This window comes from Petaurus breviceps, unplaced genomic scaffold (assembly GCF_028583685.1).
Source record: "Petaurus breviceps papuanus isolate PSGF00001 unplaced genomic scaffold, PetGlider_PUasm1.0 90775, whole genome shotgun sequence".
Lineage (NCBI taxonomy): Eukaryota > Metazoa > Chordata > Mammalia > Diprotodontia > Petauridae > Petaurus > Petaurus breviceps.
Window position 1 is genome coordinate 12,540,275 of NW_027187342.1, and position 14,137 is coordinate 12,554,411.

General features: G+C 41.2%; 1 long non-coding RNA gene across 1 annotated transcript in view; it reads right to left on the reverse strand.

The window, feature by feature from the left end:
• LOC138146879 (uncharacterized) overlaps positions 1-9,084 on the reverse strand; it is a 56,085-nt gene extending 47,001 nt beyond the window's left edge. Inside the window, exons 1-2 of the long non-coding RNA XR_011164627.1 lie at positions 8,738-9,084; positions 6,197-6,261 (exon numbers count right to left, since the gene is read on the reverse strand). This is a non-coding gene — a long non-coding RNA (uncharacterized lncRNA). The remainder of the gene's footprint in view (positions 1-6,196; positions 6,262-8,737) is intronic.
• Positions 9,085-14,137: the final 5,053 nt, after the last annotated feature.

Below are 14,137 nucleotides of genomic sequence, written 5' to 3' on the forward strand. Positions count from 1 at the left end.
GGAAGGAAGGAAGGAAGGAAGGAAGGAAGGAAGGAAGGAAGGAAGGAGAGAGATGTGGCCTAGTCCCATGGTGACAGTACACAGGAATTCCCTTTGAGTGGTCCCCTGATGACTGGTTAACTAAACTCAAGTAGATATACTTAGAAGTGCTTCCCCTTTGGGGGTTCATAAGAATGAGCAATAAGATGAAAATTAGTAAAATGGGGTCATTTTCATTTTATAAATGGGGAACTGGTCAAGGAATCATCAGTCCTGGGAGCATGTGTGTTTCATGAGCTTCCTTCTGGAGGTATGTATGATGTGAAATGGAAGGTCTCCTCTCTCAACTCAAAGCATGTGTAGGTATTCTAGGACTATTTTTAGCTAGCTTACAATAAAGTTAAGAAACAGTCTTTTGATTTGGCTTCTGAGCCAGAACTGAGCATGTATACAAAAGGTCTTCATGACCTGAACTTGTTTTCTTTCCTACCTGGCTATGCTCAAGGAGTCAAGGAATGCTGTAAGCCTCTGGGTAGAGAGAAGGAGCTAGAATCATCAGCCTCCCCTCCCTACTTGGGTTCACATAAAGCCATAAGCATGTGGCCCCTGCTGTTGCTTGTGTTGCTGTTGCATCTATTTTTTCCTGCTTTAGCTGAGGTAGTATTGGAAATGGAGTCAGGAGTTTCAAAATGTAGAAAGGATGAACCTTCAGAGTCCATGACAAAATTTGCTAGAGCCAGTCAAGCCTGGTGAGGTGCAAAGTCCCAACTGACCAGGTTGACCCAGCTTAACAGTGAATCTAACGCAGCCAAGGGGACTTCAGGGTGGGGTGACTGTCTATCCAATATGCCACACTTGGAAGTGAAATTGGTACTTTAAGTTTGAGGCTTTTTTCTCCTAGTGACCAAAATGGTAGAAAAGAGAGTGCTACCCAGTGCTGAATGAAATCTTTTGTACTTTGTATGTCTTCTCAGTAAATACTCCTTTGTATAAGCTACCTGATTCTAGTTGGTAAAATGATCCTAGGACACTAATCAATGCAGAGTATCAATGACTTAAGGGAGACACTAACTGTAACCTGTGATTGAATAGGGTCTTGAGCCAATAGCAATCCCAGAGGAACCCAACTTGCCATGAGAGTGGAAGCTGTTAAGGAGCTCCAGAGTTTATAAGGGCTATATATGCAGGAACTAATCTGAGATAAAGAGGGGCCCTTTTCATTCGTTGTTGTTCAATTACTTTTCAGTCGTGTCCAACATTTCATGACTCCACTTGGGGTTTTCTTGGCAAAGATACCAGAATGGTTCATTTTATAGACGAGAAAACTAAGTCCAACAGGGTTGGGTGACTTGCCCGGAGTCTCACAGCTAGTATGTGTCTGAGGCCAGATTGGAAGATGAATCAGAAAGATGAGTCTTCCTAACGTCAGGTCCATTAACTGTACCACCTAGGTGCCCTTTTACATTTGCAGGGATCCACAACTGATATTTCCTCACTTCCTCACTCCAATGCAGTGAACAAGAGAACAGAGAACAAGGTCCATTCATTGAGGGGTTTTGTCTGAACACTCAGTTCTGGATCAGAAGCCAATCAAAATTTATCATTCCTTCACTACATGATAAGCAAACTGGAAAAAGTCATAGGATACCTAATTATTGATAATTATTAAGTATTTGAACTATTAAGTATTCCTGCATGCTGAGGCAGCTAAGTATAGCTGGATAGACCCTAGACAGGGAGTCAAGAAGACCTGAGTTCTCACTGCAGACATTTACTATCTGAGTGACCCTGGCCCAATCATTAAACCTCTATTTGCCTCAATTTCCTCAACTGTAAGATGGGGATAATAATAGCACCCATCTCCCAAGGTTGCTGTAAGGATCGACTGAAATATTTGTAAAGTGCTTAGCACAACTGCCACATTGTAGGCACTATCTAATGATAATAATAATAATTGCTATTATTATTGTGTGATCTTAAGCAGAGAACAGGGCACCTTGACCTGGCAAGCAGGGAATGAGGTGGAGGTGAGAGTTCCTTCTGCTCTTCTTTTCTTTTCAGAGATTAGTGACCTTGAAATGGGCATCGCCGGTCTTGGGGTTACCTCATGGGCAATACTGAGTTCAAAAGTCCTTGAGTTTCATAGGATCATGGATTTGGAGCTTTAAGCGATCTCCGAGGCCATCTAGCCCAACCCCTCATTTTAAAGGTGAGGAACCTGGGGTCCTCAGAGGTGACAGAGGTACCAAATGACAAAAGTGGGATTTACACTTGGTTCCTCTGATTCTAAAGTCAATGTTCCCTCTGCTGTATCATACTGCTTTTTGCTCCAAGCCACAAAGTTCTAGAGATTAAGAATTCCTGAGAGTAAGAATTAGGAACCAGCTACCCAGGAGGAGGAGATTTCTTTAATTACATACTTCTCAGAGGCAGAAGAAGAGGATCACCAATAAGAGAAGAGAGCTAACGTCATACCATGAAGGTCCAGGAGATTTGGACTTCTGGAACCCCCCATGATTTTACTGTAAGCTGCTTAGATAGTGCAGGTCTAAAATAAATGGGCAATATTTTCTGAACAATTCTAGAAAATGTGTCGATCTTCCAGAAGACTGTTATGAGCATAATGGGCTATTTGAATTATTATATTTCCTGCATTAGGTCATGCATGCTTGAGAATCCTTTGCAATTTCTATGACAGAAGAAACAAAGGTTGTTCCATACTGGATACTCATTATATAATGGTCACTGTAGGACTTGGAAAGCTTCTTACCCACTTTGGGGAAAACCCTAAACACAAGCCATACCTCAGCTTTGTTTTTAAAATTTCCCTGGAAGGGCAGCTAGGTAGCGAAGTAGATAGAGCGCTGGCCCTGGAGTCAAGAGGACCCAAGTTCAAATCCAGCCTCAGACACTTACACACTTAGGGGTTACGGTGACCCTGGACAAATCACTTAACTCCAATTCCCCTTCCCCCCCCAAAATTCCCTTGAGTGTTACTCTACAGTAGCTACTCTAAAGTGACCTTCTGGGGTCAGGCCCCCAAACTGAACTTTATCTATTTGAGTCTGGAATCCTGTGGGGAAGGGAGGATGGAGACCACACAGATTACACAACAATCCTGTAAGAAAGGTAGTGTAATTGTTATTATCTCCATAAGGGGCAGTGTTCACTTGTGTCAGATTCTTCATGACTCAGTGGACCATACTGTCCGTGGGATTTTCTTGGCAAAGATACTAGAGTGGTTTGCCATTTCCTTCTCCAGTAGATTAAGGTAGACAGAGGTGAAGTGACTTGCCAGGGTCACACAGCTACTGAGTGTCTTGAATCTGAATTTGAACTCAGGTCTTCCTAACTCCAGGCCCAGATCTCTATCACTACACTTGTTGGTATGGTGAAGTAAAAACCAGCTCTGAAACCAAAAAGGCCTGAGTTCAAGTCCTGCTTCTGAGACACATAGGTTGTATGACCCTGGACAAGTAATTTAACCTCTCAGCATTCTAGATAACTCTCTAAGAATATAAATTGTGGAAAATGCTTAAACCTCAGTTGGCAGAGGGAGTTTCCCTGTGCCAATGAAACCACAGGCCCAGTTCCTAGCTCTATTTTTAAAGGAAGATTTAAGATATTCCTTGTTTTTAAGATAAGGACACTGTGATACACTGAGATGAAATGAACATGTCCCTGAGTCATTCAGGAAGTTATCAGAACTGACCTTGAATTCAAGTGTTCTGCTACAGCAGCATTTTATAGTCTTCATGGAACCATTTATGTCCTAAAAGTTTCAGAATTGAGAGACTATAATTTCAAGGTTCTCAAAAGTCCTAGTCCAATCACGGCATGATGGTGAGCCTGGGTTGCTAAAGGCAGGAATGAGCTGGTCAATGCTTAAGAGGCTCTCTTGGGGAGAAAAAGTGCCCATGACCTACTCTTAAATTTTTTTTTGGAGGGGGGGAAGGCAGGGCAATTGGGGTTAAGTGACTTGCCCAAGGTCACATGGCTAGTAAGTGTTAAGTGTATGAGGCTGGATTTGAACTCAGGTCCTCCTGAATCCAGGGCTGGTACTTTATTCCCTACTCTTAAGTATAATTTGCATAGATGTTCCATTACTTTCTTAAACAATTAACAAAACAATAAACCAAGACCAGATTTGTAGGTTTTCTGCTGATTTCTGAGGTATAAATGCTCACACTGAAAATTTAACAATTGGCTCTTGAAAGTCAGTTCAAGCTGGTTCCAGCACACCCCTGGGTGAATGCTACACCAGAACAGAAGTCCTGGCAGATTCTATCAAACTGGAAAGGTTTCTAGTGTGGTTTTAGTTATAGACACTCTGACATCCAGAGATCAGATAGCTAAATACCCAGAGGGTGTACAATCAAAGTTCATTTGGCCCCAAGGTGATGAATTAATTGACCATGGCAATCTATGAAACAAAAAAAATTACAAAATGCCTCCATCCTATGTAGGCCCCTTTTTTTCCTGCAGTGATTATGACAGAGAGGCAGAAATGGGGACAAAAGGTAGTAAGAATCATATAGTTCTTTTTTCTTAAAATGTTTTATTTTTATTTTCAGTTCCAAATTCTCTCCTTCCTTCCACCCCTTGTCCCACTCATCAGGAAGGCAAGAAATATATATAACAGCTAGTATACACAAAGAATCATGTAGCTCTTACGAAATATAAGATCCTTGTCCAACAGCCAGTTGATCTATTACTGGAATAGTTGAACTATATCAAGACTGACATTCTCTATGTAAATAAAACTAGAAGATATAAGAAAGATTACTTGTTTCCCATGTTTTCTTTAGAGTGGCCAATAAAGAAATTAGAGGAGGCCATCTCCAGCCATCAGGATCTATATCTTGCCTCTGGACCCAGATGGCTCAGGAGGAGAAAGTGAGGCTGGTGACTTTGCACAGCCCTCCCTCACTTAAATCCAATTCACTTACAAGTCATAGGATCACCTTCCTGATATCACGGTCCTCTTCAAGAATGAAGGACAAACAACAAAGAAATTAGAGGAATTTATTTCATTCTGCAGTCAAAAGGCGAAAAGAAACATGATTTCATGAAATGATTGCTCATTTTGCTTTGTGGGGCTCAGGATAAGTGTGAACCAAAAGAACTGAAATTATGAAGATAATTATAGCTTACAGACCAACATCTGTTTCAAAGGATGAACTCATGGGGAGATTCATTGTAGAATTTTACAAGATACTCCAGAACAAGTCAATATATGAATATAAACTGATACTTGGCAACAGTACAAGAATTATGCCCAAAGACTTATTAAACTGCCTTTATCCTTTGACCTATCAATACCACTACTAGGTCTATTTCCAAAGATGATTAAGGAAAAAGGAAAAGAACCTATAAGTTCTGAAATATTTATAGCAGCTCTCTCTGCTGGAAATTGCAGGGATGGCCATCAGTTAGGGAATGGCTGAACAAGTTGTGGTATATGATTGTGATGGAATACCACCATAAGAAATGATGATCTCAAAATGAACTTAGAAAAACATGCATTGACTTGCACAAAATGATGATTGAAATGAGCAGAACCAAGAAAACATTGTATACAGTAATAACAATATTGTTTTAAGAACAATTTTGAGTAATTTTAATTATTATATTTTATATTTATATGTATTTATATTTTAACTATTATAAATACCCAAACTGACTACAAAGGACACATGAAGGAAGATGCTATCTGCATCCAGAGAAAGAATTGACAAAAAGAAGTATATTTTACACACACACACTTCTAATGGTGTGTCTAATTAATGTGTCATCCCTGGGGAGAGAAGGAGAGGAAAAAAGAAATTTACATGATAACTTCATTACATATTAAGGAATAACATGTTGTACATAACAGATTTGCAGTTTCATGTACAATCACCTTTTTGTTATGCTATGTTATGAAAATGCTTGTTTTAGTACATAAATTAAAAATAAAATTTAAAATTTAAAAATTTAAAATAAAGTAAAAAAAAACTTCTGGCCTAAAATGACTTGCTTTTTAACTATTCAATAATCTTTCTGAAACAAGGGGGAAAAAAGGTATAAGAAGAGAGAGAATCCATAGAAACAATTTTCTACTTAGGCACTAAGAAGTTCCCTACAAAGGAGGAAGAAAAGACACTGCCAACCATTCAATCAGTCAAGCAGTAATCAAAATTAGCTTCAAAAAATAAATTAAAATTCCTCTACTTACCTTTAGTGAAATGGTAATTCCAAGTAGTCGGTGCTGCTGGACGTGTCACTACTGATCCACTGTATCTGAAACGTCCAGAAAATATGTTCTTTCAATGAAGCTGGCAAGCTAGTCAAAGCCTGACATTCCTTTAACAGAAATAATGGGAGCTTAAAGTGAGCCCAAACTCGCCTCCAAATACATCACTGTGAAAGAAGCCTCAGGCTACAAATTATTTCCATACAAAGCCAAATCATCTAAAATCTGGGGAAAAGGCTAATTCTGAATCCTGAAGTAAACTGCCACGAATAATGGTGAACTTCCTGGACAATCTAAGTAGGGACCAATTCAACAGGATATATTGATTTAGAGGCATATCGGGTAGAGTGCTAGGCTTGAAGTCAGGAAGATCAAGGTTCCAATTGCACCTAAGGAATTTACTAGCTGTGTGTCCCTGGGCAAGTCATTTTTATCTCTATCTGCCTTGGTTTCTTTATCTGTAAAATGGGAGTAATAATAACAACTAGGGCAGCTGGCTGTCAAAGTAGATAGAGTGCTGGGTCTGAAGTCAAGAAGGAAACTCATTTTCCTGAGTTCAAGTCTGGCCTCAACTACTTACCAGCTGTGTGACCCTAGGCAAGTCACCCTGCTTGCCTCAGTTTCTTCAACCTTAAAATGAGCTGGAGAAGGAAATGGCAAACCACTCCTGTATCTTCACCAAAACCCCAAATGGGGTCACAAAGAGTCAGACAGGAATGGAAAATGACTGAACATATAATAGCAACTACCTCCCACGGTTTTATAAGGATCCCAGGTTCTTTCCCCTTGCATTTATTCTCTCAAACCCCTGAAAAACCAGTTTAGTTCTATACTATCTTTCACCCTTGACTCATTTAGCACATTTTGCTAAACCCTAATCCTGAATAACTAAAAACATCCCACTCCTTTGCTGGCATTCACACGCTGAGTGACAAAGATAATTTTTTTTAAATCTGCTGTAGTGACAGAATTTGAGAGAAGGGAGGGATGTTACACTATCTGTTCTCTGATTCTTCACTGGTTTTTCAATTGCTCAGATTGGCTGATCTCTTGGTTCTGCTTTTCTCAGTTCGAATCAGTTTATAGATTTAGAGCTGGGAGGGGCCTTAGAGGAAACATAGTACAAACTCTTCCTTGATACAGAAGAGGAAAGGAAGCCCAGAGAGATGAAGAGACTCCCCCAAGGTCACACTAGCAATGTGACAGAATCAGGATTTGAATCCAAAGATGTCTGGTGCTAAATTCATTCTTCTCACATTTTCTGAATTCTTCATAGCATTTCTTGCTATGTAGTAATATTCCATTCCAACACAGTCATATACCATAGTTTTTTTCAGCCAGTTCCCAAATGATCACATTAAATCAATAATAATGACTGTGGTCAGTCAACAAGCATTTATTAAGAGACTGATATATGCCAGGCATTGCACTAAGCACTAGGGATACAAAGGCAAAAAGTCCCCTTCTTCAAGGAGCACACCCTCTAATAACAATAGCTAGCATTTATATGGTGCTTTAACGTTTGCAAAACCCTCTACAGATATTATCTCCTTTTATCCTCCCAATAACCCTGTGAGATATGTTATTGTTATCCCCATTTTACAGATGAGGAAACCAAGGCAGACGGAAGTGAAGTGACGACTTGCCCAAGGGTCTCAGATCTTTCTGATTCAAGGACCAAGGTTCCATCCATTATACCACCTAGATGAAGCATTTTTTAAATTATCAAACGTTTCTCATCAGTAAAATGGGAATAATAACATCTATCTCTTAAGACTGTGGTAAGGATCAAATGAGAGACTATTTTAAAGCACTTAGCACATAGTAGGCATTGTGTTGCTTATTCCCTTCCTTCTGGTTTTTTTTTTTTTTCACTTTCCCCCTTTATCTCTGGGGAAACTGCAAGTATTCACACATGTTAGTTCTGGACCAAGTTCCAATTCTTTTCTTGAGACAACTAGTAAAAGACAGGGAGATACACGGTTCATTCATCTAGATTCCCATAAGGTATCATGTACCCTACCTACTTAGCTGCATTAACTATACAACAGAAACAGATAGCAGTGGATGGAAAGCTGGACCTGGAGTCAGGAAGACCTGAGTTCAAATTCAACCTCAGACTCTCACTAGCGGTGTGACCCCGGGCAAGTCACTTAGCTACAGTCTGCCTGTTTCCTCATCTGTAAAATGAGGCTAATAGTAGCACCCACTTCATAGGGTTATTGTGAGAATGAAACGGGACGATATGTGTAAATTGCTGTGTAAATGCAGGAATTATTTTCTGCAACAAAAAACATTTGAGGTGAATATTTTGGTAAACATTAGATTTTGTTTCTGTCTTTTACTGATATTGGACCTATGCCCAGGAGCGAGGTTGCCGGGTCAAAGGCTAATTAGCTGGGGAACACAAGCAGTCCTTCCAACAATGCCTCCAGGTAGTCTTTGGCGTCCACCCTGTTCCATCCATCCCCGCCTCCTTCTCCAGGGGCTGAACCGGTTGCAACTCATCTGCTGAGCTCATACCTTCGTAAGAACTCAATAATTATCTGCAGAATGCCTGCCACGCCCCTCCATCTCTCCACCAAGCTGCCTGCTCTCATTCTCTCCTTCCATAGCGTTTTCTCGCACCTTCCTTCCTTTCTTTCTTTCTTCCTTCCTTCGGCTCCCGAGGGCTTCTTTCCCTCCTCCGAAGGAGGCTGCAAAAACCTTTGGCTGCAAAATGCGAGGCGCTCTCAGCTCCCTCGGGCCAACCCCGAAGGGGAAACAATATAGCCTCGCTCTCAGCTCCTTCCAGGAGGGGAGGGGAGAAACAACCTCACTCCTCCAACCGCCCGAGCCAGAGGAGGCGGGGGAACGCGCCAAGAGCTTCTCTACACTGCGCAGGCGCCTCCAGCCCTTCCACCTCAAGTGTTTCTTCACTCCTACCAGGAGCTGTGCTGGGGGCCGGGGCGGGGCCTTGCCCCTAAACTTTTTTGACGGAAGCCAAAGATGGTAGAGATTGTTGCCCTTTACTCCTCCACCAGATATTTCTTCAGGCTTCCACCCTACTGTAGTCCTGCTGGAAAAGACTTTACACATAAAAGAAAGATTGGAGGTCACCTAGTCCAATTCCCTGATTTTGCGGGTGACGAAGCAGAGGTCCAGCAAGGTTAAATTATTAGGGTCGGAGCCTGGCCTGGAACCTGCATCCCGTGACAACAGATTCAGAGCTCTCTATCTTTTTTTTTTTTTTAGGGCAGGAGGAGAGCAGCAAATGGAAGACAGAAGGGGATCAACTTTTAAAACTTTAATCACTTTACTAATCTCCCTGAGTTAAAACCATTACTTAATGCCCTACTGTGTGCAATGTACTATTATTTAGCAATTTCTGTTTGTTGTTCAGTCATGTCCAACTTGAATGTTACGGGATTTGTTATGTGAAGTTTGGATTCAGTTAAAGGGACAAACTTGAGGACCCAGAGGGCCATGTGTGCCCTTGAGGCTGCAGGTTCCGCACCCTTGAGTTAGACCCTATGAGGGGGATACAAAGAAAGGTTAAAAATAGTCATTCTTCTCGAGGAATTCACAAACAAGAAGCTGTTAGAGGCTGGGACTAGAGCCCAGATTTCAAAGGCCAAGTATTTTCTGATCACTATGTCTTAGTTTTATGTTTTAATGCCAAAAAACTTTGCCTTTCTTAGTCAATGTGCATTTGCTTTGTGATATCAAGTTGTATGGATAATACTGTTGCAGTGGGGCCTCTACTCATCCAAAAACTGTTGGGGTTTCACGATGTGTTGTGGTGAACTGTCTCAAAGAATCCAGTCAGACCACCTCTAAGACAAATATAGGCATTTTACTGAGATTGCTGCCTCTCATGAAGCAGGCTGAGTTCCAAGAGGAACCAGAAGCTTCAGAGAAAGCAAGATGGATTTTTATAGTGTATAGATGCAATTACATAACAGAAATATGAATATTAAAAAGGCAGGAGGGGTTTGTTAAAGGATTAGGTAATGGAGGAGGGGTCACATCTACAGTTAGTGGTTAAACATTCTGGTCATGCTGCCTTCCAATTGGTTAGCTATTGTGGTCCTCTCTGGTCAAGATAGTATTGTGGTCCTGTCTTGGGTTAGATGGATGATGTGATTGTGGCTGAATACAAAAACACACCTGTTTCTGTGGGAATGGGTCTGGGGGCAGTCACTAGGTAGAGGCAATACTGGGTTCCCATCACATGAACATACCTGCTGTTTCTGTGGGAACTAAGAGTTCAGGAACATACCTGTTGTTCCAGTGAGCAGTGAGGCATATATGAAGAAGTTAGGACATTGGGGGAGGGGGGACTATGTAAGTACAGTGTGCTGCTGTTCAGTGGGGCTGGGCCTATAATTAAGTTAGAATATTGAGGCTAGGGGCAACTTTATTAGGATTCCATCAATACCACTTCTGGGGCTATTCCCTCACCCCATGCCAACTGTTACACGTTGGGTCCTGAGAAGGTCAACTAATACCCTCTGGTTCTACAAACAACCCTCTAGAGTGCACTCCTAACATGGGGTTCCTTAGCCTTAACCCGTGTATTTTCCATTAGCAATCAGCCAGTAGACTAAATTCTTCTTGTTCAGTTGTGTTTTTTTTTTTTAGTTGGTCCGACTCTTCATGACCTCATTTGGGGTTTTCTTGGCAAAGATACTGAAGTAGTTGGCCATTTCCTTCTCCAGCTCATTTTACAGATAAGGAAACTGAGATAAACAGGGTTAAGAGATTTACCCAGAGTCACATAACAAGTGTCTGAGGCCAGATTTGAATTCAGAAGATGAGTCTTCTTGACTCCAGGACTGGTACTTTATCCACTGTGCAACCTAGCTGCTCCTGTAGACTAGATTAGCCTTTAGCAAAGGCATTTAGTGAGATTGATGGGAGGAGGGGATATTTCACTAATCCAGGAACCCCAATAACCAGAGTCCCTTAGGGGGCAGTCTGGAATGAATTCACAGGCTCAAGCATTCTGAATCAAGTTGGTAAAAGTTTTATTGTTACACTATACAGCAGGCAGGAGGTTTTAGGGAACCTACAATCTTAAGGGGGTAGAGTCAAAGTTTTTATAGGATAATCCATAGTATAACCTGTGCCAATTATGCTAACTAGGTGAGTAAGGGTGGGATTGGGGAGGAGTTAAGGATTGGTCAGTGTTTAAAGGAACACAAACTTTTAACATCTACTGTGTAGGCCTATTGCCCATAATTCACTGGGAAATAGCCCAGTGGGGAGGAGGGGTGCTGCATGGAGGTGTGGTTTTAGGCTTGAAATGTCACTAAATCAGCTAGTGGTCAGGGCTGACCAAATTGCTACCCATCAAAGTCATGTTTTACAAGATGGATGTTGGGAGTATACCTATGTCCCAAGATAATGAGGAATCCAGGATGTGTATAATGGGCTAGTGAGTTAGTTACTTATAGATAATCCAGTGAAGGATTCATAGGTGCAGCTGGTTAGTATACTAAGGGAAGATAAACAGTTCATGAATGGTTGCTAGGCAGAGTGCTAGCAGGGGGAAGGGTCAGAGATAATGCTCTGAGGCTGGGGAGATTTGAGGCTAGGGAGAAATGTGATTTTGCAAATTGATGTGATTTTATAAACTGGGGTTCAAGCACAGGCACCCAAGCACCCCATCAAGATGATATCATAAGAACAATACATTATTTGCCACCTACTCCCATAACCTGGTTCACCTTCTTCCACAGACACATTTAATGTTTTTTGGAAGGATGGGCTCAAACTTAGAGCACATAGCATAAAGGGTAACTTAACTTGTATTTCAGGACTTGGAAGTCCCTTTTCTCTATAATCTTCAAACAGAAACCTCTAAGGAGAGTGTTTCTAGCACTCCACATGATTCCTGAAGCTGCCTCCAGGCTGGAAGCAGTTTCCTACTGGTCCAGGTTCTTGGATGTTACAGTAACAAGGTAGGATGGAGGCATGGGTGGGGATAGGAAAGAGAGGAATCTTGTTTAAACATTGTATTCTTATTGTGTGATTACCTTGTAACAGAGGTGTAGAAAAATTTCTTTACCCCTACTATTTTGTGATTACTTTCTGAGCCTGTTGATTGATTATTTTTTTGACTACATTGTTGTAGGGTTTAGGAAAATTGCTTAAACCTATAACTTTGTAAGTAGTTTTTGGCTTGTGGGTTACATTAATTGATAGGGGAGGAGGATGCGGGTAGAGTGCCCTCCACCCTTAGTTAAGCACTTAGTTAAGTCCCTGTTTGTTCTCTTCTCTGATATTTGTATGGCAGGTACTTTCTAGTGAGCCTGTGAAAGACTGCTTCTGTTAAATGTCGAAATTTCCAACAACTGAGCAAGAAAGAAACCTTTGATGACTCAAACCTAAATTCATTTTTTTTTATTTTTTTTGCTTTTTTTGGAGGGGGAAGGTAGGGCAATTGGTGTTAAGTGACTTGCCCAACGTCACACAGCTAGTTTTTGTGTTAAGTGTCTGAGACTGGATTTGAACTGAGGTCCTCCTGACTCCAGGGCCAGTGCTCTATTCACTTCGCCACCTAGTCGCCCCTGAAATCTAAATTCTAACCTAGGGGTTGGTATTAAATATTACTCAATTTTATTAAAATAGGAAAATCTGTAGCTGTAGAACCCTCAGTCTAGATATGGAAAAATGATTAGCACCACCTATATTTATATTATACAGGATTAGAATTTCTGTGGTCACATAGTTTTTTTTTTTAAAGCAAAAAACAATATGGAAGTTTAATATGGAGACAGCTAGGTGTTACAGTGAATATAGTCCTGGACCTGGAATCAGGAAGACCTGAGTTCAAATCCAACCTTAGATGCTAGCTATGTGACCTTAGAGAAGTCACTTAACCCTATTTGCCTCAGTTTCCTCATCTGTAAAATGAGCTGGAGAAGGAAATGGCAAATTTGCCAAGAAAATCTCAAATGGGGTCACAAAGAGTCATCCAGGACAGAATAACAAGGAATAGGCCTAATTATATTTTAGAACTTCCTCCTCTACTTGCAGGTCATGGAAAAGGGATGAGGATTAGTACTGTTGAAATCTGGATCTGGATCCTAGACCAAGACAATGAAACGAAGGTAGCTAGCAATCTGTACTAGAAGTAGACCAGTCATTTGTCCTTCTCACCTACTGATGAGGACTGCAGAAGCTTGGCCACCCAGACTCACCTCTCCCTGCTAGTCCCCAGCTAGTGAGAAGTCCCTTACAGCTGGTGATGCTCCAGCTCCTGCACCAATCTTGGTTCACATATTGACACTTTTAAGTTAAACCTTAAAAGTGACTGCAGTCAGTGACTGACACCTATATGGTCCCCTGCAGACTCAGGTACAAAAAAGTCTACAGCATATATCTCTGCTTCCTGTACTGAAAGGTCCCACAGAAGTCTATCTCAATTGCAAAGGAAAGGAATGGAAGGTTTCTTTCCCTTCCTTTCACTTGTGCCATCTTCATCATCTCAAAGTGAGAGGTGTGTGTGTTGGGGGGAGAGATGGGGGAATGTAATAATTCCTTCTTCAGTTTCCCAAATTAACACCACCTTGGGCTTTGGGGCAGAAAAAAATTTGAGGAAGGAAATGTAAGAAGAATACTGGGGTTACATATATCTATAGGATTGGGGCAGCTAGGTGACACAGTGAATAGAATGCTGTACCTGGGCTAGGGAAGACCTGAATTCAAATCTGGTTTCACATACTTCCTCATTGTATAACCCTGCACAGGTCACTTAAATGCTGTATGCCTCAAGTTCCTCAACTGTAAAATGGGGGTAATAAATAGCACCTGCCTCCCAGGCTTATTGTGAGCATAAAATGAAATAATATTTGTAAAGCAGTTTGCAAACTTTAAAACTGGCAAATAAATTATTATTAATTAAAAGAGTAGCCTGGCACAACCCATTCTGGGAGG